Consider the following 27,886-nt stretch of genomic DNA (forward strand, 5'->3'; position numbering starts at 1 on the left):
GAAAGGGTGAAAGGAACTTTCGGCAGTTTGAATGCAGAAGGGCTGGGGGATGCAATGTCTAGGCCTGTGATCATGGCCACATCCAGCAGAGTTGGTGTCATAGGGCCATGGCCAAACATGAAGCAGTTCAGTGCATCAGACCAGAAGTAGCCGATGGTTTTCAGAATATTTTCATTCTTTTCAAGGGGAGACAATGATAATGACAAGGCATCGGCTATCCCTATGGCTTCCCAGGTGGCATAGTGGGTTTTGGATACTCTATTGTACCATCCCACCCAACCTTCAGGAGGATTAGGCCAGGCTCGCAGGCAGTCGGCCCAGGAAGACAGATCTAAGTTCTGGTTTACGAAGGGGATTCAGTTAGCCTCGCATGAAATTAAGAGGGCGGAACTCTCGGAAGAACGGGGACTGAGGCACATAGAATTTGCGAGAGAGGGATGTGGCAGTAGGATGTCTAAAACCTAAAATTAATAACAGAACAGAACATTAATTCAGGTGTTTGCTATTAATCCTAGCGTCGATTCGAATGGCGGGAGGAGGTTAAGGATTACCTTCAGACCGGAGACCATGGCGTTGGTATTGGATGATTCCGCCATTGGATGCGCTGTAGAGTTGGGGCGGCGCGGTCGAGATCTGGGATGCGGGTGGCCATGAGTTGGAACTGCTCAGGCGGCGATTTGGGGATCTGAGTTTGCTTTCTCGGACGAAGGTCGCAGGTTACCGTTTGGAGGGGCAGCTGGGTCGGCCTTGCTCGTGTTTTTATGGTAGAGACCGATGCGATGCCATCGGCTTTTTTGGGAGGTCGTTTGACTTTGACTATCGGCAAAAAGTTGATTGGAAATACTTCTTCATTAATAAAAGGAGGGTTTTTTACAATGAAGAGCCGATTGCTCAAGAAAAGGGGAACAAAAGAAGAGCCGATTGCTCGAGTACTACTGTTCCTACTCTACTAATCTTCGCTGCCCTCGTCGTCGGCATCGTAGCTGCAGCCGGCGCTGCTTCCGGAGAACTCCTCGTCGCTGCTGCCCCAGCCCTCGGCCGGAGCTCCTTCCTCTTCATCATCATCATCTTCTTCACTGTCCGCCCAAGCGCGGAAGCGCTTCGCCGGCGGGTACCGAGCGGAGGAGGAGGAGTCGTCTTCCTCCTCTTCTTCCTGTTCCTCCTCTTCTTCCTCGTCTTCCTCTTCCTCCTCCTCCTTATCGGAGGAAGTGGGGTTCCTCCAGGAGTGGAGGTCATCCTCGCTCTCGCTCTCCAGTTCCCCTTCAATGAGGAACTGGAGGTCGGCCTCCCCATCAGTCAGGGGCAGGTCGCCATCTGATCCGACGAGGGCTTCTGGTGGGCCATCTGACACGAAGTCGAAGTCCCACTCTGGCTCTGACATCGGCTCGCTCGAGGAAGAGGATTGGAAAGAGAGGCCGGAGGAGACGGAGGAAGAAGAAGACATTGCTACAGGAGAAGAGGGTTTTTCTGTGCCGATAGCTAGAACAGAGGAGGGGGATGAAGAGGCGAATCGATCGGTACAGTTAAATAAGGGGGAGCCTAGTGGAGATTTAATGCCATTGCAGTTTCCGAGGAAGTGATGCTAAAGCTATCAAATATTGCAGAGAAGTTAAGAAGGCAAGGCGTCATGATGAAGAATACTGCGACGGTTCTGCCACGACATGGCCCGACGAAGAAAAAGCAGAGTGATTTTGGAATTATCAATTCCAAAACCAGGGGGCATGTGTTATCACCAGAATTTGACCGAGTTAGAGGTGGGCCGCGATCAAGATGAGCTTGAAGAATATACATGGAAGAATATACGTGAATCGGCCTTATATGCAAAGTTTGGGCTAGTTTGCCCGTGTATCTGTAATATAGTAGGATACGTGTCGGTTAGTTAGAGTTTGGCTCGTGCACGGTGGGGATTATTCCCACGTTAGAAAGTCTACGGACTATAAATATGTATCTAGGGTTTATGAAATAAACAACAATCACGTTCACCACAAACCAATCTAGGCGCATTGCCAACTCCCTTGTCTCGAGGGTTTCTTCCGGGTAAGCATCATGCTGCCTAGATCGCATCTTGCGATCTAGGCAGTACAAGTTTATTCGCTGTTCATGCGTTGCTCGTACTGAAGCCTTTTTGATGGCGAGCAACGTAGTTATCTTAGATGTGTTAGGGTTAGCATTGTTCATCGTATCATATGCTATCGTCGTGCAACCCTTAGACATCTAGCCGCCCTTACGCCTATCTTAGGTGTAAGGGCGGCACCCCGCTTGATCATTATTTAGTAGATCCGATCCGTTATGGTTGCTCCTTGTTCTTCAAGGATTAGTTTAATATCTGCATAGTTAGGCCTTACAAACGGGTTGAAGGATCCAGTGGCGCGTAGGGTGTAGTCTGCTAGCCCTAGACAGGATGTTCCGGGGATCAACCTCGTGTTGGTTTTTAGGCCTTGCCTAGGGTCGGTTTACGAACACCGTGCGTGGCCGCGAGGCTCAATCACGAGTAGGATGTTCCGATTATGTGGTGCAAACCCTAAATCGTAGTAGATCGTTTTAGCTTTATTTTGATCAAGCAGGACCACCATATACTCGTACACCTCGTGCGAATCATGGGTGGATCGGCTCTTTGAGCCGATTCACAGGACAACCTGAGAGCCGATCGAGGCTCGTATTTAATGTTTACGTGTATGCCATGCAGGAAACTAAGCGAGGCATCTCCATCACCTTCCTGACCAGGTATAGGTCAGGTGGCACGCCCTTGCACCAGCATCGGACGTGCGTGCCGAAGTCTTTGCGAGCCGTCGCTCGGAGGGACCAGGGCCAGCCGCAGTCCTGGGAGCCTCCCGGCTCTACTGTGTTGCCCGTCGCTGCTCGCCGGTGGGTTTCTGACCGCAACAAGAGCTTCAAACGGTGCCATCTTGATGCTGCTTTGATAGCTGTTGTTGTAAGAAAACTCTGCTAGTGGTAAATGCTCCTCCCATGATCCTCCAAAGTCTAGGGCACAAGCCCTAAGCATATACTCCAATATCTAGTTCGTCCTCCCGTATGAGGATGGTAGGCGGTGCTATAGTCTAACTTGGATCCTAAGGATTCATGTAGTTGTTTCCAAAATGCAGATGTGAATACGGATCCTCGATCTGACACTATCTTCTTGGGTACCCCGTGTTTACTCACAATCTCTTTGATGTAAAGATCGATGAGTTTTTCTCCTTTGTCCTGCTGGTTTACTGCTAAGAAGTGTGCACTCTTCGTCAACCGGTCCAAGATTACCCATATCATGTCCTTCTTTTTATTAGTCATGGGTAGTCCGGTGATGAAATCCATTCCTATCTCTTCCCACTTCCATTCTGGGATTGGTAAAGGTTGCAACTGTCCTGCCGAACTTTGATGTTCAGCCTTCACCCTTTGACATGTATGGCATTCCGCCACGTATTGTGCTATCTCTCTTTTCATGTTATTCCACCAGAACAATTCCTTAAGATCCATGTACATCTTTGTACTTCCTGGATGTATAGAGTACGGTGTTTGATGTGCCTCCCGGAGTATAACTTCCTTGATCTCGTCAATATCCGGAACGCAAATCCTTTTCTGAAACCATAGTGATCCTGACTCCCCTCGGTGAAATTCTGATGGTCTTCCTTCATCAATCCTTCTCATCTCCTCCACGATGAATGGATCGTCCAGTTGACCGATGATTATCTCATTCTTTAGATTAACACCTAGTTCATCGGCTACTTGTAAGGCCGATAGTCCTTCATGAGCTTCTTTCTCCCAAAGTTGTATCTGGGCTTGGCTTATTTCCTTCTTCAACTCCGGCGCTATTTCTTGCTCCACTCCTCCAGTTCTCTTCCTACTCAAGGCATGTGCTACTACATTAGCTTTTCCTGGAGTATAATTGATGGTCAAATCATAGTCCTTGATCAATTCAAGCCATCTTTTCTGTCTCATGTTGAGTTCCTTCTGAGTGAAGAAGTACTTGAGACTCTTATGATCAGTATAGAGCTCACACTTGGCTCCATAGAGAAAATGTCTCCAAGTTTTAAGTGCAAATACGACCGCTGCTAACTCTAAGTCATGTGTTGGGTAGTTCACTTCATGAGTTCTGAGTTGCCTCGATCCATAAGATATTACTTTCCGATCTTGCATGAGTACGCAACCCAATCCATGTTTGGATGCGTCACAGTACACGGTGTAATCCTTGCCAACTTCCGGAACTGCTAACACCGGTGCTGTGGTGAGTTTCTCCTTCAGAGTCTGAAAACTCTTCTCACACTCATCAGACCACACAAATGGTGTGTTCTTCCTTAACAGCTTAGTCATTGGTCTTGCTATCTTAGAGAATCCTTCGATGAATCTCCGATAGTATCCTGCCATTCCTAAGAATCCTCGGATTTCTTTGACAGTCTTTGGTGCTTCCCATTCTAACACTGCTGCTACTTTGCTTGGATTTACTACTATCCCATCCTTGCTAATAACATTACCAAGAAATTCTACTTGATCTAGCCAAAACTCACACTTGCTGAATTTGGCATAGAGTTGATGTTCTCTTAGTGTTTGCAACACTATCCTAAGGTGTTCAGCTTTATCCTTGGAATATATCAGGATATCATCAATAAATACGATGACAAACTTGTCTAGACATGGCATGAAGATCTTATTCATAAGATTCATGAATATTGCTGGGGCATTGGTTAATCCAAAAGGTACTACTAGATATTCATGATGTCCGTACCTTGAAACAAAGGCTGTTTTCGGAACGTCTTCCTTCTTGATCTTTATCTGATGGTATCCGGATCTTAGATCAATCTTGGAAAAGACTCCCGCACCTCTAACTTGATCAAATAGATCTTGTATTCTAGGAAGTGGATACTTGTTCTTGATAGTAACATTATTCAGGTTTCTATAGTCTCCGCACATCCTTCGACCTCCATCTCTTTTATCCACGAATATCACAGGTGATCCCCATGGTGAGATACTCTCCTGAATAAATCCTTTCTGTTCTAGGTAATCCAACTGTTCCTTGAGTTCTTTCAACTCCTTAGGCCCCATCTTGTATGGTGCCTTAGCAATCAGAGCTGTTCCTGGAATTAGGTCGATAGTAAACTCTATCTCCCTATCTGGTGGCATTCCAGGTAATTCCATAGGAAAAACATCCTGGAATTCATTAACTACAGGTATATCCTCCAGCTTTACTTCCTTCATGCTATTCAACTGTAGCTGTACTTCAATCTGGGTATGCTTATCTCCTTGGTAGATCATTCTACTTCCATCGGGGCTTTTCAAAGACACAGTTTTGTTGGTGCAGTCTATCAAGGCTCCATTTGCCTCTAACCAATTCATACCAAGAATGACATCAATGTCCTTCATTGGTAGAATGAACAGGTCTGCGTCAAACGCACACTTATTGATCATAATGACCTGTCCCTGTTTGGTGTGGGTTACTACAATCGTTCCCCCCGCAGAAAGTATAGTGATAGGTGTATCTAACTTAGTGCAACTAATCCCATGTTTGATGATGAATTGCTGAGAAATGAATGATGTAGTTGCACCAGTATCAAAAAGTACTTTGCCAGGATGAGTAAGTATCTGAAGCGTACCTATCACTGCCTGATCGGAGTTCACCACCTCCTCCAAGCTGGTGCAATTCAACTTGCCGAAGGGTTTCTTGTTCTTCCAGTTCCCTCCGGTATTTCCGCCTCGGTTTCCTCCTCCTCCTGATTGTCCTCCTCCATTTTCTTCTTAGGGCAATCCTGAAGCATGTGCCCCTCCTCGCGACAACCAAAGCATATCACTTTTGGCTTCTTTCAATCCTTCGAGTAATGCCCTGAGTACCCGCAGCTTCAGCAAACTATTTGTGCCATATTAGGAGTACTTGGAGCCTTCCTGTTATTGTTGTTGTTGTTGTTGTTGTAGTTGTTGTTGTTGTACCTTGGTTTGAAACTCAAGCCAGTATTAGGCTTGTTGCTGACAAATATCTTAGGCTCAAATTTAGCCTTCTTCCTTTTCTCTTCTTGCGGTTGTTTGAAGTCATCTTCAAGAGTGATGGCTGCATCCACCAACTCCTGGAACTCGGTAGCTCTCATCATCCTGAGCTGTACCTTGAACTGAGGGTTTAACCCCAGCATGAATTTCTTCTTCTTGTCCTCGGTGTTGACCTCCTCAACAGCATACCGGGACAACTTGGAAAACTCCCTGACATAAGTCAGGATGGCCTTATCTTTCTGCTCGAGACTCTCAAACTCTCGACGCTTCAGTTCCACAATACTCTCAGGGACATTGGATTCCCTGAACTTCCTCTTGAACTCCTCCCACGTGAATACCTTCTCAGCCGGATAAACGGCTACTATGTTATCCCACCAAGATGCAGCGGGTCCACACAACAAGTGTGTTGCGTACCTGACCTTCTCCAGGTCGTTGCATCCAACAGTGTTGAGCTTACGCTCAGTACCCATCAACCAATCCTACGCGTCCATGGGTTCGGGCGCGTATGCGAAGGATATTGGCTTGGTATTCTAGAAGTCCGACAAAGTGACTCCCTGATTATCTGGCCTCTCCACCCTGTTCTGATGCAGCAACTCCTGAAAGAGCTTGTCCTGCTGCTCCATAGTCATACGTCGCCTTTCCTCCAACAATTGCATGTATTGGAGGAAGTTCTGCTGCGTCATGGGTGGTGGTGGTGGTGGAAACTGGTTTCTGGCTGCTTCATCTGCCACTTCCTTCTGCTTGGCCTCGCGCTCGAGGCGCTGTGCTTCACTCTCCTCACCCGTCGCTCCCGACATATCCCCCTAGTTCTGCAACAAAAAGTGGTACTCATAATTACTCCATGCGCAAGTTTTCTGAGCTCAACTTTGTGCACAGAACTAGTCACGCAATGGAAATCAAGAAGCAAATCCAAATCATACAAAACATATACCATGTATATACATACTTAAGTGGTTTATTACAATACTCAGTAGCGATGTGAGTATGCAAACTCACTTATTGAAGTATATTTACAAATTTCTACAAATATTACATACTACAATACATGTGGTACAACTGTATTGTAGTCTCGCCTCCCATGGTGGTCTCTAGTCGTGATTCACTCCCGGTACATCCCAGGCTTCCATCCGGTCGAACGTGTAGTCCTCCTGACAGAATCTGGAACATAGGGTCTTCCCGTCGGCTGGTAGTCGAAATCAGAGGATGATCCCAGAGAGAAATATGTGTTCATGAACTGATTATTCAATGCAGCATAATCCACCCCTGGGGTGTACTCCCTTGTGACTCCGCCATAGGTATTCCCTGAAGGAGATATGCCCTAGAGGCAATAATAAAGTGGTTATTATTTATATCTTTATGTTTATGATAAATGTTTATATATCATGCTATAATTGTATTAACCGAAACATTAGTACATGTGTGATATGTAGACAACAAGAAGTCCCTAGTATGCCTCTTAAACTAGCTTGTTGATTAATGGATGATTAGTTTCATAATCATGAACATTGGATGTTATTAATAACAAGGTTATATCATTATATGAATGATGTAATGGACACACCCAATTAAGCGTAGCATAAGATCTCGTCATTAAGTTATTTGCTATAAGCTTTCGATACATAGTTACCTAGTCCTTATGACCATGAGATCATGTAAATCACTTATACCGGAAAGGTACTTTGATTACACCAAACGCCACTGCGTAAATGGGTGGTTATAAAGGTGGGATTAAGTATCCGGAAAGTATGAGTTGAGGCATATGGATCAACAGTGGGATTTGTCCATCCCGATGATGGATAGATATACTCTGGGCCCTCTCGGTGGAATGTCGTCTAATGTCTTGCAAGCATATGAATAAGTTCATAAGAGACCACATACCACGGTACGAGTAAAGAGTACTTGTCAGGAGACGAGGTTGAACAAGGTATAGAGTGATACCGAAGATCAAACCTCGGACAAGTAAAATATCGTGTGACAAAGGGAATTGGTATTGTATGTGAATGGTTCATTCGATCACTAAAGTCATCGTTGAATATGTGGGAGCCATTATGGATCTCCAGATCCCGCTATTGGTTATTGGTCGGAGTGAGTACTCAACCATGTCCGCATAGTTCACGAACCGTAGGGTGACACACTTAAAGTTGGATGTTGAAATGGTAGAACTTGAATATGGAATGGAGTTCGAATATTTGTTCGGAGTCCCGGATGAGATCCCGGACATCACGAGGAGTTCCGGAATGGTCCGGAGAATAAGATTCATATATAGGATGTCATTTTATGTGAATTAAAATGATGCGGAAGGTTCTATGGAAGGTTCTAGAAGGTTCTAGAAAAGTCCGGAAGAAACCACCAAGGAAGGTGGAGTCCCGGAGGGACTCCACCTCCATGGCCGGCCAACCCTAGTGGGGGAGGAGTCCCAAGTGGACTCCCCCTATGGGGGCCGGCCACCCCCCCATATGGAAGGGGGGAATCCCACCCCAAGTGGGATTCCCACCTTGGGTAGGTTTCCCTATCATATGGAAGGTTTTGGGTTCGGGTCTTATTCGGAGACTTGTAGTCCAACACTTGGGGCTTCCACCTATATAATGAGGGGCCAAGGGGAGGGGGCCGGCCACCCCAAGACCACAAGCTGGCCGCACCCCCCAAGTGGCCGGCCACCCCCTCCCAAACCCTAGCCGCCCCCCTCTCCTCCATAGCTCCCGCGTGCTTTAGCGAAGCTCCGCCGGAGTTCTCCACCGCCACCGACACCACGCCGTCGTGCTATCGGATTCAAGAGGAGCTACTACTTCCGCTGCCCGCTGGAACGGGAGGTGGACGTCGTCTTCATCAACAACCGAACGTGTGACCGAGTACGGAGGTGCTGCCCGTTCGTGGCGCCGGAGGGATCGTGATCAAGATGTTCTACGCGCTTTTGCAAGCGGCAAGTGAACGTCTACCGCAGCAACAAGAGCCTCCTCTTGTAGGCTTTAGAATCTCTTCAAGGGTGAGACTCGATAAACCCCTCGTTGCTACCGTCTTCTAGATTGCATCTTGGCTTGGATTGCATGTTCGCGGTAGGAATTTTTTTGTTTTCTATGCAACTTTATCCTACAGTGGTATCAGAGCCGTGTCTATGCATAGATGGTCGCACGAGTAGAACACAATGGTTTTGTGGGCGTTGATGCTCTTGTTATCTTTAGTTTGAGTACTTTGCATCTTTGTGGCATAGTGGGATGAAGCGGCTCGGACTAACTTTACATGACCGCATTCATGAGACTTGTTCCTCGTTCGACATGCAACTTGTATTGCATAAGATGCTTTGCGGGTGTCTGTCTCTCCTACTATAGTGAAGATTCAATTTACTCTTCTATTGAAAACATTAGTATCAACGTTGTGGTTCATGTTCGTAGGTAGATTAGATCTCTCTCGAAAACCCTAAACCACGTAAAATATGCAAACCAAATTAGAGACGTCTAACTTGTTTTTGCAGGGTTTGGTGATGTGATATGGCCATAATGTGATGATGAATATGTATGAGATGATCATTATTGTATTGTGGCAACCGGCAGGAGCCTTATGGTTGTCTTTAAATTTCATGTTGAGTAGTATTTCAAAGTAGTTGTAATAGTTGCTACATGGAGGACAATCATGAAGACGGCGCCATTGACCTTGACGCTACGCCGACGATGATGGAGATCATGCCCGAAGATGATGGAGATCATGTCCGTGCTTTGGAGATGAAGATCAAAGGCGCAAAGACAAAAAGGGCCATATCATATCACATATGAACTGCATGTGATGTTAATCCTTTTATGCATCTTATTTTGCTTAGATCGCGACGGTAGCATTATAAGATGATCCCTCACTAAAATCTCAAGATAATAAAGTGTTCATCCTTAGTAGCACCGTTACCAAGTCTTGTCGGTTCGAAGCATCTCGTGATGATCGGGTGTGATAGAATCAACAAGTACATACAACGGGTGCAAGACAGTTTTGCACATGCGGATACTAAGGTGGCCTTGACGAGCCTAGCATGTACAGACATGGTCTCGGAACACGTGATACCGAAAGGTAGAGCATGAATCATATGGTTGATATGATGAACACTTTGAGTGTTCGCCATTGAAATCACACCTTGTCTTGTGATGATCGGACTTAGGTGCGGTGGATTTGGTTCGTGTGATCACTAAGACAATGCGAGGGATATTGTTTTGAGTGGGAGTTCACCTAGATTTTTAATTATGTTGAATTAAAATTTGAACTCAATTTGTCATAAACTTAGTCTAAACTTTTGCAAATATATGTTGTAGAGATGGCGTCCCCAATCAATTTTAACCAGTTCCTAGAGAAAGAAAAACTTAAGAGCAACGGTAGCAACTTCACCGACTGGTTCCGTCATGTGAGGATCTTCCTCTCTGGCGGAAATCTGCAATATGTGCTTGATGCACCGCTAGGTGACCCTCCTGCAGAAACTGAAACCGATGAAGTAAAAGCTGTTTACGAGACTCGGAAAATTCGGTACTCTCAAGTTCAGTGTGCCATCCTGTGCAGTCTGGAATCCGATCTTCAAAAACATTTTGAGCACCACGATCCTCATGAGTTGATGAAAGAGCTGAAAGCTATTTTTGAGACTCATGCGGCCGTGGAGTGCTATGAAGCATCGAAACAATTCTTCAGCTGCATGATGGAAGAAGGCAGCTCCGTTAGTGAGCACATGCTCGCCATGACCGGACATGCGAAGAAACTCAGTGACTTGGGAATAGTGATTCCTAACAGACTGGGGATTAATCGTGTCCTTCAATCACTGCCACAAAGTTACAAGAACTTTGTGATGAACTACAATACGCAGAACATGAACAAGGAGTTACCTGAACTCTTTGGCATGCTAAAAGCTGCTGAGATTGAGATCAAGAAAGAGCACCAAGTGTTGATGGTCAACAAGACCACCAGTTTCAAGAAACAGGGCAAGTCTAAGGGAAAATTCAAGAAGGGTGGCAAGAAAGCTGCCACGCCTCCTGTGAAACCTAAGAACGGCCCTAAGCCTGATGCTGAGTGCTATTACTGCAAGAAGAAGGGACACTGGAAGCATAATTGCTCCAAGTATCTGGCTGATCTGAAGAGCGGCCTTGTGAAGAAGAAGAAAGAAGGTATATCTGATATACATGTTATAAATGTTTATCTCACTGGTTCTCGTTCTAGTACCTGGGTATTTGATACTGGTTCGGTTGCTCATATTTGTAACTCGAAACAGGAACTAAAGAATAAACGACAACTACTGAAAGATGAAGTGACGATGCGCGTTGGAAACGGATCCAAGGTCAATGTGATCGCTATCGGGACACTTCCTCTACATCTACCTTCGGGATTAGTTTTAAGCCTAAATAATTGTTATTATGTACTTGCGTTGAGCATGAACATTATATCTGGATCTTGTTTAATGCAAGACGGTTATTCATTCATGTCTGAGAATAATGGTTGTTCTATTTTTATGAATAATATCTTTTATGGTCGAGCACCACAAAAGAATGGCTTATTTCTGTTAGATTTCGATAGTAGTGATACGCATATACATAACTTTGATGCTAAGCGAATTAAATTGAATGATAATTCTACTTATATGTGGCACTGTCGTCTTGGTCATATTGGAGAGAAACGCATGAAGAAACTCCATACTGATGGATTACTTGAATCACTTGACTTTGAGTCACTTGATAGATGCGAAGCATGTCTAATGGGTAAAATGACTAAGACTCCATTTTCTGGTATGATGGAGCGAGCTACTGACTTATTGGAAATCATACATACCGATGTGTGTGGACCAATGAGCGTAGCATCGCGCGGTGGTTATCGTTATGTTCTAACCTTCACAGATGATCTGAGTAGATATGGGTATATCTATTTCATGAAACATAAATCCAAAACTTTCGAGAAGTTTAAGGAATTTCAAAGTGAAGTAGAAAATCAACGTAACAAGAAGATTAAATTTTTACGATCTGATCGTGGAGGTGAATATCTGAGTTATGAGTTTGGCATGCATTTAAAGAAATGCGGAATACTTTCACAATTGACACCGCCGGGAACACCACAACGAAACGGTGTGTCCGAACGTCGTAATCGAACTCTCTTAGATATGGTTCGTTCTATGATGTCTCTTACTGATTTGCCGTTATCATTCTGGAGTTATGCATTAGAGACAGCCGCATTCACTTTAAATAGAGCACCATCAAAATCTGTAGAAACGACACCGTATGAATTATGGTTTAATAAGAAACCTAAGCTGTCTGTTCCTGAAAGTTTGGGGTTGCGAAGCCTATGTAAAGAAGTTACAACCGGACATGCTAGAACCCAAAGCGGAGAAATGCGTCTTCATAGGATACCATAAGGAAACTATAGGGTACACTTTCTATCACAGATCCGAAGGCAAAATCTTTGTTGCTAAGAACGGAACCTTTCTTGAGAAAGAATTTCTCACTAAAAAAGTGACTGGAAGAAAAGTAGAACTCGATGAGATTGATGAATCTATACTCGTTGATCAGAGTAGCGCAGTACCGGAAGTTGTACCTATACCGCCTACACCAGCAACAGAGGAAGCTAATGATAATGATCATGAAACTTCAAACTAGGAAACTACTGAACCTCGCAGATCGACAAGGGAACGTGCCACTCCTGATTGGTATGATCCTTGTCTAAATGTCATGATTGTGGATAACAATGATGAGGACCCTGCGACGTATGAAGAAGCGATGATGAGCCCAGATTCCAACAAATGGCAAGAAGCCATGAAATCCGAAATGGGATCCATGTATGATAACAAAGTATGGACTTTCGTAGACTTACCTGATAGCCGAAAGGCTGTCGAGAATAAATGGATCTTCAAGAGAAAAACAGATGCTGATGGTAATATTACTGTCTATAAAGCTCGACTTGTCGCAAAGGGTTTCCGACAAATTCAATGAGTTGACTACGATGAGACTTTCTCACCTGTAGCGAAGCTAAAATCTGTGAGGATTTTGTTAGCAATAGCTGCATTTTTCGATTATGAGATTTGGCAGATGGATGTCAAAACGGCGTTCCTTAATGGAGACATTGAGGAAGAGTTGTATATGGTACAACCCAAAGGTTTTGTCGATCCTAAAAATGCTGACAAAGTATGCAAACTTCAGCGTTCAATCTATGGACTAAAGCAAGCATCAAGAAGTTGGAACCGACGCTTTGATAAGGTGATCAAAGACTTCGGGTTTATACAGTGTCATGGAGAGGCCTGTATTTACAAGAAAGTGAGTGGGAGCTCTGTAGCACTCCTGATATTATATGTAGATGACATATTATTGATCGGGAATGATATAGAACTATTAAGCAGTGTTAAAGGTTATTTGAATAATAGTTTTTCAATGAAAGACCTTGGTGAAGCATCGTATATATTAGGCATCAAGATTTATAGAGATAGATCAAGATGCCTAATAGGGCTATCACAGAGTACATATCTGGACAAGATTCTAAAGAAGTTCAGAATGGACGAAAGTAAGAAAGGGTTCTTACCTATGTTACCAGGCAAGGTCTTGAGTAAGACTCAAGGACCGGCTACGGCAAAAGAAAGAGAAAGGATGAGTAATATCCCCTATGCCTCGGCAGTAGGATCTATCATGTATGCCATGCTATGTACTAGACCGGATATAGCACATGCTGTTAGTTTGACTAGCAGATATCAAAGTGATCCAGGAATGGAACACTGGACAGCGGTCAAGAATATCCTGAAGTACTTGAAAAGAACTAAGGATATGTTTCTTTGTTATGGAGGTGACCAAGAGCTCGTTGTAAGTGGTTACACCGATGCAAGTTGGAACACTGATCCTGATGACTCTAAGTCACAATCTGGGTACGTGTTTATATTGAATGGTGCTGCAGTAAGCTGGGCAAGCTCGAAGCAGTGCACGGTGGTGAAGTCTTCAACAGAATCAGAGTACATAGCGGCTTCAGAGGCTTCATCAGAAGCGGTATGGATGAAGAGGTTCATTGTAGAGCTCGGTGTGGTTCCTAGTGCATTGGACCCATTAATCATATACTGTGATAACATGGGTGCCATCGCCAATGCACAAGAGCCAAGGTCACACAAGAGGCTGAAGCATATCAAGTTGCGTTACCACTCGATTCGCGAGTACATCGAAGATGGAGAAGTAAAGATTTGCAAAGTACACACTGATCTGAATGTAGCAGATCCGTTGACTAAAGCTCTCCCTAGGGCAAAGCATGACCAACACCAGAATGCCATGGATGTTAGGTATATTACAATGTAATCAAGATTATTGACTCTAGTGCAAGTGGGAGACTGAAGGAGATATGCCCTAGAGGCAATAATAAAGTGGTTATTATTTATATCTTTATGTTTATGATAAATGTTTATATATCATGCTATAATTGTATTAACCGAAACATTAGTACATGTGTGATATGTAGACAACAAGAAGTCCCTAGTATTCCTCTTAAACTAGCTTGTTGATTAATGGATGATTAGTTTCATAATCATGAACATTGGATGTTATTAATAACAAGGTTATATCATTATATGAATGATGTAATGGACACACCCAATTAAGCGTAGCATAAGATCTCGTCATTAAGTTATTTGCTATAAGCTTTCGATACATAGTTACCTAGTCCTTATGACCATGAAATCATGTAAATCACTTATACCGGAAAGGTACTTTGATTACACCAAACGCCACTGCGTAAATGGGTGGTTATAAAGGTGGGATTAAGTATCCGGAAAGTATGAGTTGAGGCATATGGATCAACAGTGGGATTTGTCCATCCCGATGACGGATAGATATACTCTGGGCCCTCTCGGTGGAATGTCATCTAATGTCTTGCAAGCATATGAATAAGTTCATAAGAGACCACATACCACGGTACGAGTAAAGAGTACTTGTCAGGAGACGAGGTTGAACAAGGTATAGAGTGATACCGAAGATCAAACCTCGGACAAGTAAAATATCGTGTGACAAAGGGAATTGGTATTGTATGTGAATGGTTCATTCGATCACTAAAGTCATCGTTGAATATGTGGGAGCCATTATGGATCTCCAGATCCCGCTATTGGTTATTGGTCGGAGTGAGTACTCAACCATGTCCGCATAGTTCACGAACCGTAGGGTGACACACTTAAAGTTGGATGTTGAAATGGTAGAACTTGAATATGGAATGGAGTTCGAATATTTGTTCGGAGTCCCGGATGAGATCCCGGACATCACGAGGATTTCCGGAATGGTCCGGAGAATAAGATTCATATATAGGATGTCATTTTATGTGAATTAAAATGATGCGGAAGGTTCTATGGAAGGTTCTAGAAGGTTCTAGAAAAGTCCGGAAGAAACCACCAAGGAAGGTGGAGTCCCGGAGGGACTCCACCTCCATGGCCGGCAAACCCTAGTGGGGGAGGAGTCCCAAGTGGACTCCCCCTATGGGGGCCGGCCACCCCCCCATATGGAAGGGGGGAATCCCACCCCAAGTGGGATTCCCACCTTGGGTAGGTTTCCCTATCATATGGAAGGTTTTGGGTTCGGGTCTTATTCGGAGACTTGTAGTCCAACACTTGGGGCTTCCACCTATATAATGAGGGGCCAAGGGGAGGGGGCCGGCCACCCCAAGACCACAAGCTGGCCGCACCCCCCAAGTGGCCGGCCACCCCTCCCAAACCCTAGCCGCCCCCCTCTCCTCCATAGCTCCCGCGTGCTTTAGCGAAGCTCCGCCGGAGTTCTCCACCGACACCACGCCGTCGTGCTGTCGGATTCAAGAGGAGCTACTACTTCTGCTGCCCGCTGGAACGGGAGGTGGACGTCGTCTTCATCAACAACCGAACGTGTGACCGACTACGGAGGTGCTGCCCGTTCGTGGCGCCGGAGGGATCATGATCAAGATCTTCTACGCGCTTTTGCAAGCGGCAAGTGAACGTCTACCGCAGCAACAAGAGCCTCCTCTTGTAGGCTTTGGAATCTCTTCAAGGGTGAGACTCGATAAACCCCTCGTTGCTACCGTCTTCTAGATTGCATCTTGGTTTGGATTGCGTGTTCGCGGTAGGAATTTTTTGTTTTCTATGCAACTTTATCCTACATTCCCACCATCTGTATCTGACTCAATCAGTATAGGATACTCCTCATAGTCTCCCCTACTATACTGATGGTTCTGGAAGTGGGTTGTGGCGTCCTCATCCATCTCAGAATTACATCTGACTGGATCACCATAGGTTCCCATGTATGACCCCCAACGCCAACCTGTGGAGTTCTCTATAGGAGTCTCGGAATGCTGATGGTTTTCGGATTCCTCTCCGCCCTCATACCCTCCTTGGGAACTACTAGGAAAGTACCTAGGTGTAATGGGTGTGGTTTGTAGTTCTGGATGGTCAATACTAATGAAGTCACCAGCTGAATAAACTGGTGTGCGAACCTCACCCTCCATTGGTTCCTTTCCCTTAGTCTCCTCCTTGGGCTCAGTGAATTCTTCCAACATTGTGTCAATTGCTCCCGACAGATGTCGGTTTAACTGAAAGAACAATGTCAGTAGGTTGCGGCAGTTATCCATGTACTTAGCGGCTTCTGCTGGTTTGCGTTTTGCAAGCTTGAAGTTGTTAAGCATAGGATCATCTTCCTCCTCCATATGAGGAATATGTGCGAATTTGGAACCAATAAGCTCCTTGGTCTTATGCTCCCGAATATCAGTGATGGCTCTCATTATGGCTATGTGGTAGGCTGTTCTTATGGTTCTAGCCTCACCTGCTGGCATCACTACACTCATTCCTAGGGATTCTGGAAGTCTTAATCCTACCCTACACTTTGCCAATACTGTACCATCGTAGTACATGTATTTCATTACTTGGATCTGGGGATCGCACCCAAATTCAAGTAACATAGCACGAAGAATGTCCGCGAGTCCTCCGTCATAGTCACTCAAGGTTGATTCCTTCACTTTCACGTTATGTCCCGAACGTGAACTTGCCATAGTTGGCTGTAGAATAGAAAGAATATAATATTAGTAATGATACATCATAATAGAGATAATAAAGAATTATCGCACTAAACGATATGATTGTTTTATTCTCAAGTGAATATACACCATATTTTTAGAGAATTCTTTACTAATCCTATTTGACTCCTAACGTTCTGTCCCATTTACTAGGTTCCAACGTAAGGTCAAAGCTTTTGCTCTGATACCAACTGTGGTGACCCTGCATACCACTGCATGTTGTAGTATGCCATTCGTTGATATAACATTCACGAAGTACCAATCCGCAAATATCACATCCCTCAGAGTAGTACAACAGAACATAGCAGGTCCATAACTCATTCATTTATTATTACAAGCAACATGTACATATCATCTCGGAGTTCCTCTTGGGTCCTGAGAGGCCTACTCCTGGGTTCGAGGTGAACCCATCTTAACTTACAATATAGCAGTCTTACTAAGTGATACATTTATTCTCAACGAGCAGTTAAGTACTAAGAGTTCGTACTGCTCGGATACTACTACTATCGGATAGGTCTACGCTTGTTCTCCTCCGGAACCCTCCCCAGTTCCGTAGACGATGAGGTAGTCTACTCCTTCTATACCTCCGGAGAGGTCTGGTTCTTCATAGTAGATGTCCTCTGCTCCTTCGGGGCCGTCGTTGTCCTCCTCAAGTCGATTCAGACAATCTAAGCAGGGGATTTAAGAGTGGTATGAGTACGAGCGTACTCAACAAGTTCATTATAGAAAAGAGGTGTTTAATGCACTATCTACGATATCAGACCGGAAAGTCTAATACCAATGCAGGTTTTGATAATCATTTCTTCAAGAGGTTGCTTTTATTCAGAAGAACTATGTCCGTCAGCCTTCACCGGTTTACTAGAACTTCATGGAGCTCCTTTCCGGCAGCGTTCGCAGTTCCAAACCCGGAACAGGGAGTGACAGGTCACGATTCATTACACTCTGCAGAGGTGTGTTGCTTTACCCATAAGAGATCTTAACCTTGGTGCCAACCGGACAGCTTTCCCATTCACACTTCCTTTGGTATGAGGCCCGGTATAAGGTCTTAGCCAATTATATTCCTCCGCTACCTCGCACACCCACCCTTTGTTGCATACCCCGACCCTGGGTCCTCGCCGGTGTACTTACTCCAATTAAGGATGGCCCCGACCGCGACAACAGTTCTGGGCTCTACCATAAACTCCTTCGTCGGTAGCTGCAACCCATCATAGACCGCATTACCGTGGGGAATTAGAATGGGATCCCCACCCTCCGGTTGTTCTCGCAAGATACAACTGCTACGGTAAGCGCATCCGTTGATGTACAAGAGGTGGAAATACAATTGGCTACTCCGTCCCACTCCAGATCTTATGGTTAACATGGGTATTACGGCACAAGAATCACTGGACGACATTTGTTGTTTAATCCTAGATGGATATAAACCCTTGCAATGGAACCTCCACCATATCAACACAATCCATTGTTCCATTGCCCACCACTTAGTCATATTCATAGTTATGAAAATAGTGGTTTTGCTTTTTATGCAATAGTGATAAACATAGTACTTTGCAAGTAATTTGGTAAAAATACTCAAATGACATGAGCAAGTGATGAACTTGCCTGAACACTGCAAAGTGTTGCAGTTGGATGGTGTGGACTGGCCCTTGTCCTCGGTTGCTGAAAAATAGCATCATTTTCCGATAAGGGCAATGGTTAAAGAAGCAATTATGTATGCTTTCCATTTTTAGGGTTTGTTCCCCCCTTTCTGATGTCTTATCATTTTATGTGAGAGGTAATTACTAAGAACAATTTAGGGATGCTCTGTTTAGGGTAAAATACAACCTTGAAATGTTGTCAAGGTGTTTTTAAAGTCCAAAAGAATTTATGGACTTATTTTCATTATTGAAAATATAAAGTGTGATTTAAATGATTATTATAATCCTCAAATTAGGACTTATTCTTAGTTGTCTTCAAAAATTATTTTTGATATTTTATTCTGATAGAGAATTTTATGCTGAGCAGTTTTCATATTTTTAATTATTTTTTTAGAGCCTTTATTCATTTTCTATTTAATTTTAAAGTTTCTGGTTTAAATGGAATTGTGAAAAGACTATTTTGCCCCTTGGGCCCACCTGTCAGGCGGCCGAGCTGGTTAGGTTGGATCAGCCCACTGGGCTCGGTCCAACCGACCCAGTCGCGTCGTCTTCCTCGTTTCTCCCTAACCCTAATCCCCTTCAGGCTCCCGCGACACCAAAATCGCCTCCGCCGTCGCCGCATTCTTCCGGTCGCCTCCGGCCATCCCCGCCGGCAAGATCGGTCGCAAAAGAACGGCCGCTCGACGGCGCACCGATCGGTCCGCGCCGATCTGCGTTTCTTCGCCGCCACCGTTCGCCCCCAACGCATCTGCGACACGGCCGTTGGGTTCCGCGGTGATTCTTTGCTCGCCGGCGAACCGCACGCGTTGGCGCGGCCGTGTGCCTCGCCATGGTGGTGCTGGGGCATCTGTGCTCGGCGACGCCTGGCCTGGCTGTGGCCTGGAGCTGCCGTGGTCGGCCCGTGCCGCCATGGGCATGCTGCGGTGCTTCTGCTCCAGGTGTGTACGCCTCCCTCTCTATTTTGCCTGCCTTACTTCTTCTTGTTCTCGCTCTAGCCACGGCTCCTCCTCCTGTTGGAGATGCCGCCATGCCGTGCTGCTGCTGCGGTATGCTACTGCTGTTGTGCTTGCTGCTGCGCTCTACGTGCCATGGCCATTGCTTTTGTGGCCATGCCTGTGCTTGTGCTGCTGCTGCTATTGCTGGATGATGCTAGCTGCTATGGTTGTGCTCTCTGCTGCTGCAATTGTGAACTAGTGGCTGCTGCTCTACTCTCCATGGCCTAGCTTAAGCTGTGCTATCTTTGCTATGCAGGATTCTGTGCAATTTTTCCTAAGCCATGTGCTTGCTTGTGCTTGCATTTCTTGCTTGAAACTACGACTGTGCCTCTGTGCTTGTTACTACTCTTGCTAGATCATCAAGTGTATTCAATTACTTGCCCTAGCTTGATTACTGTGTGTAATCCTTGCAATTTGCAAGAGCCAGTGGTCCTGGTGTGCTATTCCTTGTGCTATAATTCCTGGAAATGCTCCATTGAACATTGTTGTTGGCTAGATAACACCATCCAGTGATGGTGTGCTTCTGGATACAATTGTATTTAGCTCATTTGCTTATCTGTGTTGCAATTCATTGAGACATGTGGCTGTTTAATTCATATAGTCAATGTATTGATGCTAGAGTTGGTTCTAGCATGCTTTAGCATGCTCTATCAAGCTTCTGATGATCATGTGATCATCAGTTGCTTGTAAAAGCTGATGTGTTATTACTGTGCCTTATTACTGCTAGTCCTTGTGTCTGTGTGACACCAAAATCTGTACTGGTGCATGCTTTTGCTTGCTCAAGCAGTTGCTGATGCTTGTAATGATCCATTGGATCATCTGCAAGGTTCTGGTGCTTTGACTACTTGTATGATTCACTTATCTGTAATACCTGGATTTACTAAATGGATAAGTGATGTGAACTGCTTGCAGTAATGATCATTTCATTGAGTTTGGCAGGGCTAGATGGATGCCAACCTTTGGTTGGGTACCCTAGCCCTCCTTTGAACCCTTCTGGGTGATGATAACTGTGCATGGCTTATTTGTTTGGACTGGTTAAGTGGTTGAGGTAACCTTGACAGCAGTTCTTTGCTGTTTAGGTAGCTCCCACCCTTGTTGGCTTGCTGTGGCTTAGTGAATGCATTACTGGCTAATCCCTTGTTGGATTTCTAGTGATCTTTGATGTTGACAAACAAGAATAGACACATATTGTCTATCTGTCTGATGGTGTGCTAGGTTTTAGGTGCTAGGTGGCTTTGGTTGAATAGACAGGTGATGTCTACGGGTGCTTCTATTCTTGTAGACAGTGTTGGGCCTCTAAGAGCAGAGGTTTGTAGAACAGCAGCAAGTTTCCCTTAAGTGGATCACCCAAGGTTTATCGATATCAGGGAGGAAGAGGTCAAAGATATCCCTCTCATGCAACCCTGCAACCACAAAGCAAGAAGTCTCTTGTGTCCCCAACACACCTAATAGGTGCACTAGTTCGGCGAAGAGATAGTGAAATACAGGTGGTATGAATATATATGAGCAGTATTAACGGCGCCAGAAAAGTGCTTTGCTGCCCAGGACTGGCGTGTGGTTGATGGTGGTAATATTGCGGACAGTACAGATGCAGTAGAACAGTAAACAAGCAGCGATAGCAGTATTGGAAACAAGGCCTAGGGATCATACTTTCACTAGTGGATACTCTCAACATTGATCACATAACAGAATAAATAAATAGATGCTAGACTCTACACCCTCTTGTTGGATGATGAACACCACTAACTGTGTAGGATTACACGAACCCTCAATGCCGGAGTTAACAAGCTCCACAATATTCGATGTTCATATTTAAATAACCTTAGAGTGCATGACAGATCAACATAACCAAACCAAGTACTAACATAGCATGCACATTGTCACCTTCACGCTACGAAAGGAGGCATAGATCACATCAATACCATCATAGCAATAGTCAACTTCATAATCTACAAGAGATCACAATCATAGCCTACGCCAAGTACTACACGATGCACACACTGTCACCATTACACCGTGCAGGTGGAATAAACTACTTTAATAACATCACTAGAGTAGCACATAGATGAATTGTGATACAAAACTCATATGAATCTCAATCATGTAAGGCAGCTCATGAGATCATTGTATTGAAGTACATAGGAGAGAGATTAACCACATAGCTACTGGTACAGCCCTTAGCCTCGATGGAGAACTACTCCCTCCTCATGGGAGACAGCAGCGGTGATGAAGATGGCGGTGGAGATGGCAGCGGTGTCGATGGAGAAGCCTTCCGGGGGCACTTCCCCTTCCCGGCGGCGTGCCGGAACAGAGACTCCTGTCCCCCAGATCTTGGCTTCGCGATGGCGGCGGCTCTGGAAGGTTTCTCGTACCGTGGCTTTTCCGTATCGAAGATTTAGGTCAGGGACCTTTATATAGGCGAAGAGGCGGAGTCGGAAGGCTGACGAGGCGACGACACACTAGGGGGGCGCGGGCCCCCCCTTGGCCGCGCCATGGTAGTGTCTGGTGGGCCTGTGGCCCCCCTCTGGCTCCTCTCGGGTGTTCTGGAAGCTTTGTGGGATCCTAAGATGCTGGGCGTTGATTTCGTCCGATTCCGAGAATATTTCCTTACTAGGATTTCTGAAACCAAAAACAGCAGAAAACAGCAACTGGCCCTTCGGCATCTCGTCAATAGGTTAGTTCCGGAAAATGCATAAATATGACATAAAGTATGCATAAAACATGTAGATATCATCAATAATGTGGCATGGAACATAAGAAATTATCGATACGTCGGAGACGTATCAACAAGATCATTTCCTTGATGGATTGCCTTGGTTATGCCACTGTTTTGGTTAACCAGTGTTCCCTTGGTGATTTCCTATTTGCTTCACCCATATTTGCTTGCACCAACTGACTTGGTAGCCAGATGATGACACAAACAGGGTACTCACACCCTATGGCTTGTGTGTGTTTGATGCACATGCTTATTTATGAGCAAAATAGATGTTTGCCCGTGATTCTTTGTGTATACCTCACTCCAGCTCCTAGATTAAGTGCTGATATAGTGGATTTCCTTCTGGTTGGAGTTATGTGCTTGCCCTGCTCCTCCTGGCTTACTGGTGATGCTTGATTTGTTTCAGTTGGTTGCTGGATTAGGTTGAACAGCAGTGGTTGTTCTTCATGTTCTTGTTGTTCTTGCTGTGTTCTTACCCTGGTGATGCTTGTCGATGGAATGACTAGGGTTTGGCTGTGAAAAGTTTATATATGCCCTTCCCTTGCCTCTCTGGTCGACAACGGGGCCTGGCATCATTTGTGACTCCCCTGGTTGTGTATGTGTGCTGTAGTGCATGCACACTCCATGGCTTGTTGTTGAGCATGCACCCAGGCTGTGTGAGCAGCTTGTGTGTGTGTGTGTGTGTGGGATTTGTGCAGCTGAGTGGATCAGCTCGGCTGTTCCTGGTCATATCCTCTCAATTTCTACATTCTTTTGCTAACCTGCCAAGTGGCAATGCCACTTGGCATAACCTCTTGTTTGATCTTTGTGTGTGTGCAGGGATCAAGAATTGATCATGAAGATGTTCAAGATGATCTTGAGCAAGAATTTCATGAAGATCAACTTATGTAGTTTAGGACATAACATTTAATTGTAATTTTCCTTTTTCTTTTCCTATTTCTTCAATTCTTGTAATGTGTTGTACTATTTCATAATTCAATTCTGGATATTGTAAATGACTTTGTATCTTGTGTGATTATCAATAAAGCTCAATGGTTCTCTAATGAGCTTTACTTAATAGATGTACTATTTATATTCTTGATTATTTATATTTGTTTAATGAATTACCTCAATTTGAATTATGAAATATTCATGTGATGTTTGAATTTTAAATTCAAACACAAGTTGTTTGAATTCAATCATGCAACTTAAAGTTGTGATGCACTAACCTCTCTCTCTCTTCTCAAAAACCTAATTGAGTTAAGTGAGGTCCAAATTTATCGCACTCTCGAAACCCTAACCCTGTAAGGTGTCGAGAGATAAACTTGTCCCCCTTCGATGCAGTTTTCTTTTAAAAGCGCAAAATTTCCCCAGAATTTACGATGCAATGCACATCCCTTTCTAAAATCTACCCCTAGTCTCTAAACCTGGGACATTACAGTTAACTCTGAATTCTATTCTCCACCTTGCGATTTTTATCAATCTCTGTGAGTCCTTTCTTGGTATTGATCCTCACTGGGGTTTATGGAAGAAGATTTTCTTTGTTAAGCGTTACAATAGTAGCAATGGATCCTTCGTCACTGGTGGAGTTGGCTTTGTTGTTCAAAAAGAGGTGAATTACTTCAACTTTCCAATGAGAGAATCTGTCCAGGGATGAGGTTGAAGTGGTTCTATCTAAAATATTCATCGGCAGCTGGCCGCAACACGTGCCTGCCGAAGTTTGTTGACGTACCTGAAGCTATACCAAAGAAATCGTGGAAGAACATACTGACAGCCGAAGAAAAGCCAGTAGCCGACAAATTATTTGAGAGAGTACTGCAAATAAAGGAATCCGATGGTCAAACGATGATCGGTACTAAAGTTGTTGATGTGTTCTTGAAGCGTCGCATCCAGCCAGATATGTCCAGAGCTCATCAAATGTGGCTGTATTCGGATCCTAAGGACGAAACTCGAGTCAATGTCGCAGAATTGTCTGAAAAGGAACTGCTAGATGAGGTCAGGCGTTTGACCCATTTTAGTCAAGAGGATTCGATTCCCCTCTTGGCCCTTCACGAGCCCTATGACCTCGATCACCAACTATCTGAGGTAATCCTTTTAGTCCCTTTCGTGCTCATGCTAATGCTTGCATCCGATATATATTGTTTTCCCTTATCAAGTATTTCCTTAATCTGGCAGATCCCACCAACTACCGAATACTTTTCGATCGCATCCGAAGATGAAGAAAATCTTGAAGAAGGTGGTTCCACCGCCAATATAGAATCTTGTGCCGAAAGAGTTGAAGACGGTGAAGTCCTCAAAGGAGAGGATAATGATCCTGCCAATCCCGAAGCTTCCTCTGCCGATCATAGAATCCTTGATGATGAACTACCCGATACAGCGGAGTAGAATCATGACAATGATGCTGATCGTGCTCCCTTTGTTCATGCAACTTCGGAGAAATCTAGCGCCCAGCCACCAAAGAGGCCCTCTGGCGGCTTTGCCAACGAGGATGACTTGCTTTTTGATTTGTAAGTTCCTTCTGCTTCTCCCGAAATTGATTTGTATTTTTTTTAACTTAACGATTCACGTGCTTTCAGTGACAAGGGTTTTATAGAGCCTCCTTCAAAGAAGGCGAAGGCTAACCCTAGCACGGCAACTCGCGCAGCATCCGAAGCTTCAGTTCCGCCAACAGTTCCTTCGGCTCCTTCCCTTTCGAAGGGAAAGGAAGTTCCTTCGGTAGCTGTCGTTTTCTTCTACACGCAGGGAACCCGTAAGTATTTCAACCTTTGCTTTTCTTAATGATGGTTTCCTCTCTTCCAGCCCCCGAGTCTACATTTGACTGCTTGTAGTTGAATGTGGACTCGAAAGACTTTTCCTACGTAGACATGACACTTCTTGACTTATGTTTTTCTTATAGGGCATCCAAACTGCCATAACAATCTTAAAGGACTTTGCCTCTCAATTCTCTTTACTCCAAGCCGATAATGCTCGGCTCCAATAGGACACGTTGTCAATGACTTCGAAGCTTGATCAAGTTGTGAAAATAGCTGCTACCGCCCGTCAGAATGCGGACTCTTTGAAAAAAGAACTTGATCAGCTGAGGAAGAATCCGAGGGAGGAAGAGAAGGAGAAGGCAGAAGCCCAAGCTCAAAGGAAGGAGACGGAGCATCTTCTGCAGAAATCAACCATGGCCTTGCTTGGTAATGTTACTGTTTTATCTTTGAGTTCTTTTCATTTAGTTTCATTGGTTTCTAATTTCTGCTCTTACTTTTTGCAGAAGCTGCCGACATCCCTTCAAATTCAGTAGTCAAGCTCCCGACGGATTCTTCTGCCGATGCCATCTCTTTGGCAATAGAGTCCGGCGACCTCGTTCGAGCTCTTGTGGTACTATCAAGATTGCATGCCATGATCTTTCCAAAGGCGTATCAGTAGAGAATACACTGGGGCAGCTGGCAGACACTTTCTCCGTCAACACCGAAGGCACCATCGAGGTATTCAGACGTACCTCGCATACCTACGACTCTCTCATTGCGTTCCAGCTTCTGATGGGGCACAGCTTCAAAGCCGATATGGAGCTATTGATAAAAGAGCTGCCAAAGGATCAAGATGGATTGGCTATCGACCTTAGCCCTTTCAAGACTTCAGTGCATAAGTGCGCGCTGCAGCTTCTTGAACCGGTGACAGCTCACAAACCGGCTGTCGGAGGAGCTGCCCCAAGCCTGTCGATGCAGACTCAACCTCCTTGAATTTTTCTTTTTCTGAATTGTAATTTGTTGTTTGCTTCCCTTCAAACAATGCCTTTTCTAAGTCCTTCATCCATAATGAATTCAGAGCTGGCAATGTTGCCAATTCTTCCTTTTTAATTGCGATGTTCCTGCTTCTGAATGCGTGCTCCCGATGGGAGTGAAATCTATTGATACTTTTGTATATTCCTTGACATACTCGATGATGTACTTTTTGTAGGTGACTCATGTTCCTTCCTTTGTCGAAGGTTCTTCAGCTGATGACTCTGAAAGTGATCGGCTTCAACGTATGAAGACCCGAATTTCTCAGATGGAGAGAGATATGCGTGTTATCCATGCCATGGCAGCTATTATAAAGAAAAAAGGGCGAATTGTCCATTGATGCAGAGAGATATCCACTAGGCGAGCTGCAAAAAGCTACAAAAAGCTTGAACTGTGAGTGTTTGATACTCCTTCAATTTCTTCGATTTCCGTGATATTCTCCTTTTGCTTCTGATCTTTTGCATCATTGTCTTTGTCAGTCATAGCTCTGAATTTATTCGAAGAAAACAAGTGAGTGCATGAACGCGTAGATGCTTTGACCAATCTCTCACAATTCAATGAAGTTTTCTGGACAGACAAGTCGAAGGCTGCCACTATTGCAAAGTTCCAGGATCGAGTGCAACAAGTGCATCGGTTCTTCGACAAGTGCCATGCAGGTTTGAAGATGATCTGGAAAACTATATTTCCCCTCAATCAAGTTCCTCGAACGCTACTGGCTTTAATATCAAACTTCAGGAATGCCAAGAAAGTTCGAGAGTTGGTTCACTACCAACTTCTTGCAGGAGCCGAATCAGCTTTCGCTTTCGTGTTGTCCCAACACCCTTCATTGGATTTGATAGCAATCGCACAAGCTTATGGTAACATAAGCAAATTCTATCCCGTTGTTAGGATCCCTGCCTCCATTGTAATTGATAGACTAGAAAACAGCACAGAAGTAGATGATGCAGTAGGAATTCCTCAAGAATAGTTTTGATGATATTGCAACTCTGTTGTAATTACAACTTATGTTTCTAAACATTTCCTGCACCCGAATACTCGGATGCATTGGGTACAAGTTTATTCATGTGCATGATGTAACTTTCTTACCCAATCTTAAAGAACCTTTTGTAAGGACGAATGATTTTCTAGAGACGACATGTTTACCACTTTTGACAAAGTATCAATACCTCGCAAAATTATCCTCAAATGTCGGTGGCAATTTTCTGATATATTCATTGACTAAGCTGCAAATCTTGATGCACTAGTCGTTTTTTGGCATCCGTATTGTGATGCTTTTTATGAAAGTTATCGGCAGCAAATTTTTGAGTGATCAGCTCATGTTACGGGTTCAAGGAACCTGTAGTAATCACAACTTTGCTACAACCGATGATGTATTTTGTTGGCGGCAGCCCCGAGTAAATTGAGGAAACTAAGCTCGCTATTGACTTCGTTGCTCTTAGTAGCTCCTTTTTCGATGTACTGGCATGGGCATTCCATAAGTTATATTACCCCTGCCATTAGCAGCGGTCGCATGTTCCCTGAGGCTTTGGCAGAGGATAATGTGTATTATTGCTATTTCATAAGACCCTTTAATTATCATCCATTGCAGCACTCACATTTTCCCTGAGGCTTAGGTGATAATTTTAGGCATAATCAGTACATGCGACCCCCGAGCTTTTTTATTGGGTTCACTTCCTGTACACATATTTCGAAGTCGACGTTCGCAGTATTATGCGAAAAAATCTTGAAAAATTGTTCGGGTGTCCCGAATCAATCTGATGCTCGTATAAACGAAACTTGAACATTTATTAATAAGTCTATGACGATAAGATAAGCTAATACTGCTATGGCTTA

The sequence above is a fragment of the Lolium perenne genome, chromosome 3 (assembly GCF_019359855.2).
Source record: "Lolium perenne isolate Kyuss_39 chromosome 3, Kyuss_2.0, whole genome shotgun sequence".
Lineage (NCBI taxonomy): Eukaryota > Viridiplantae > Streptophyta > Magnoliopsida > Poales > Poaceae > Lolium > Lolium perenne.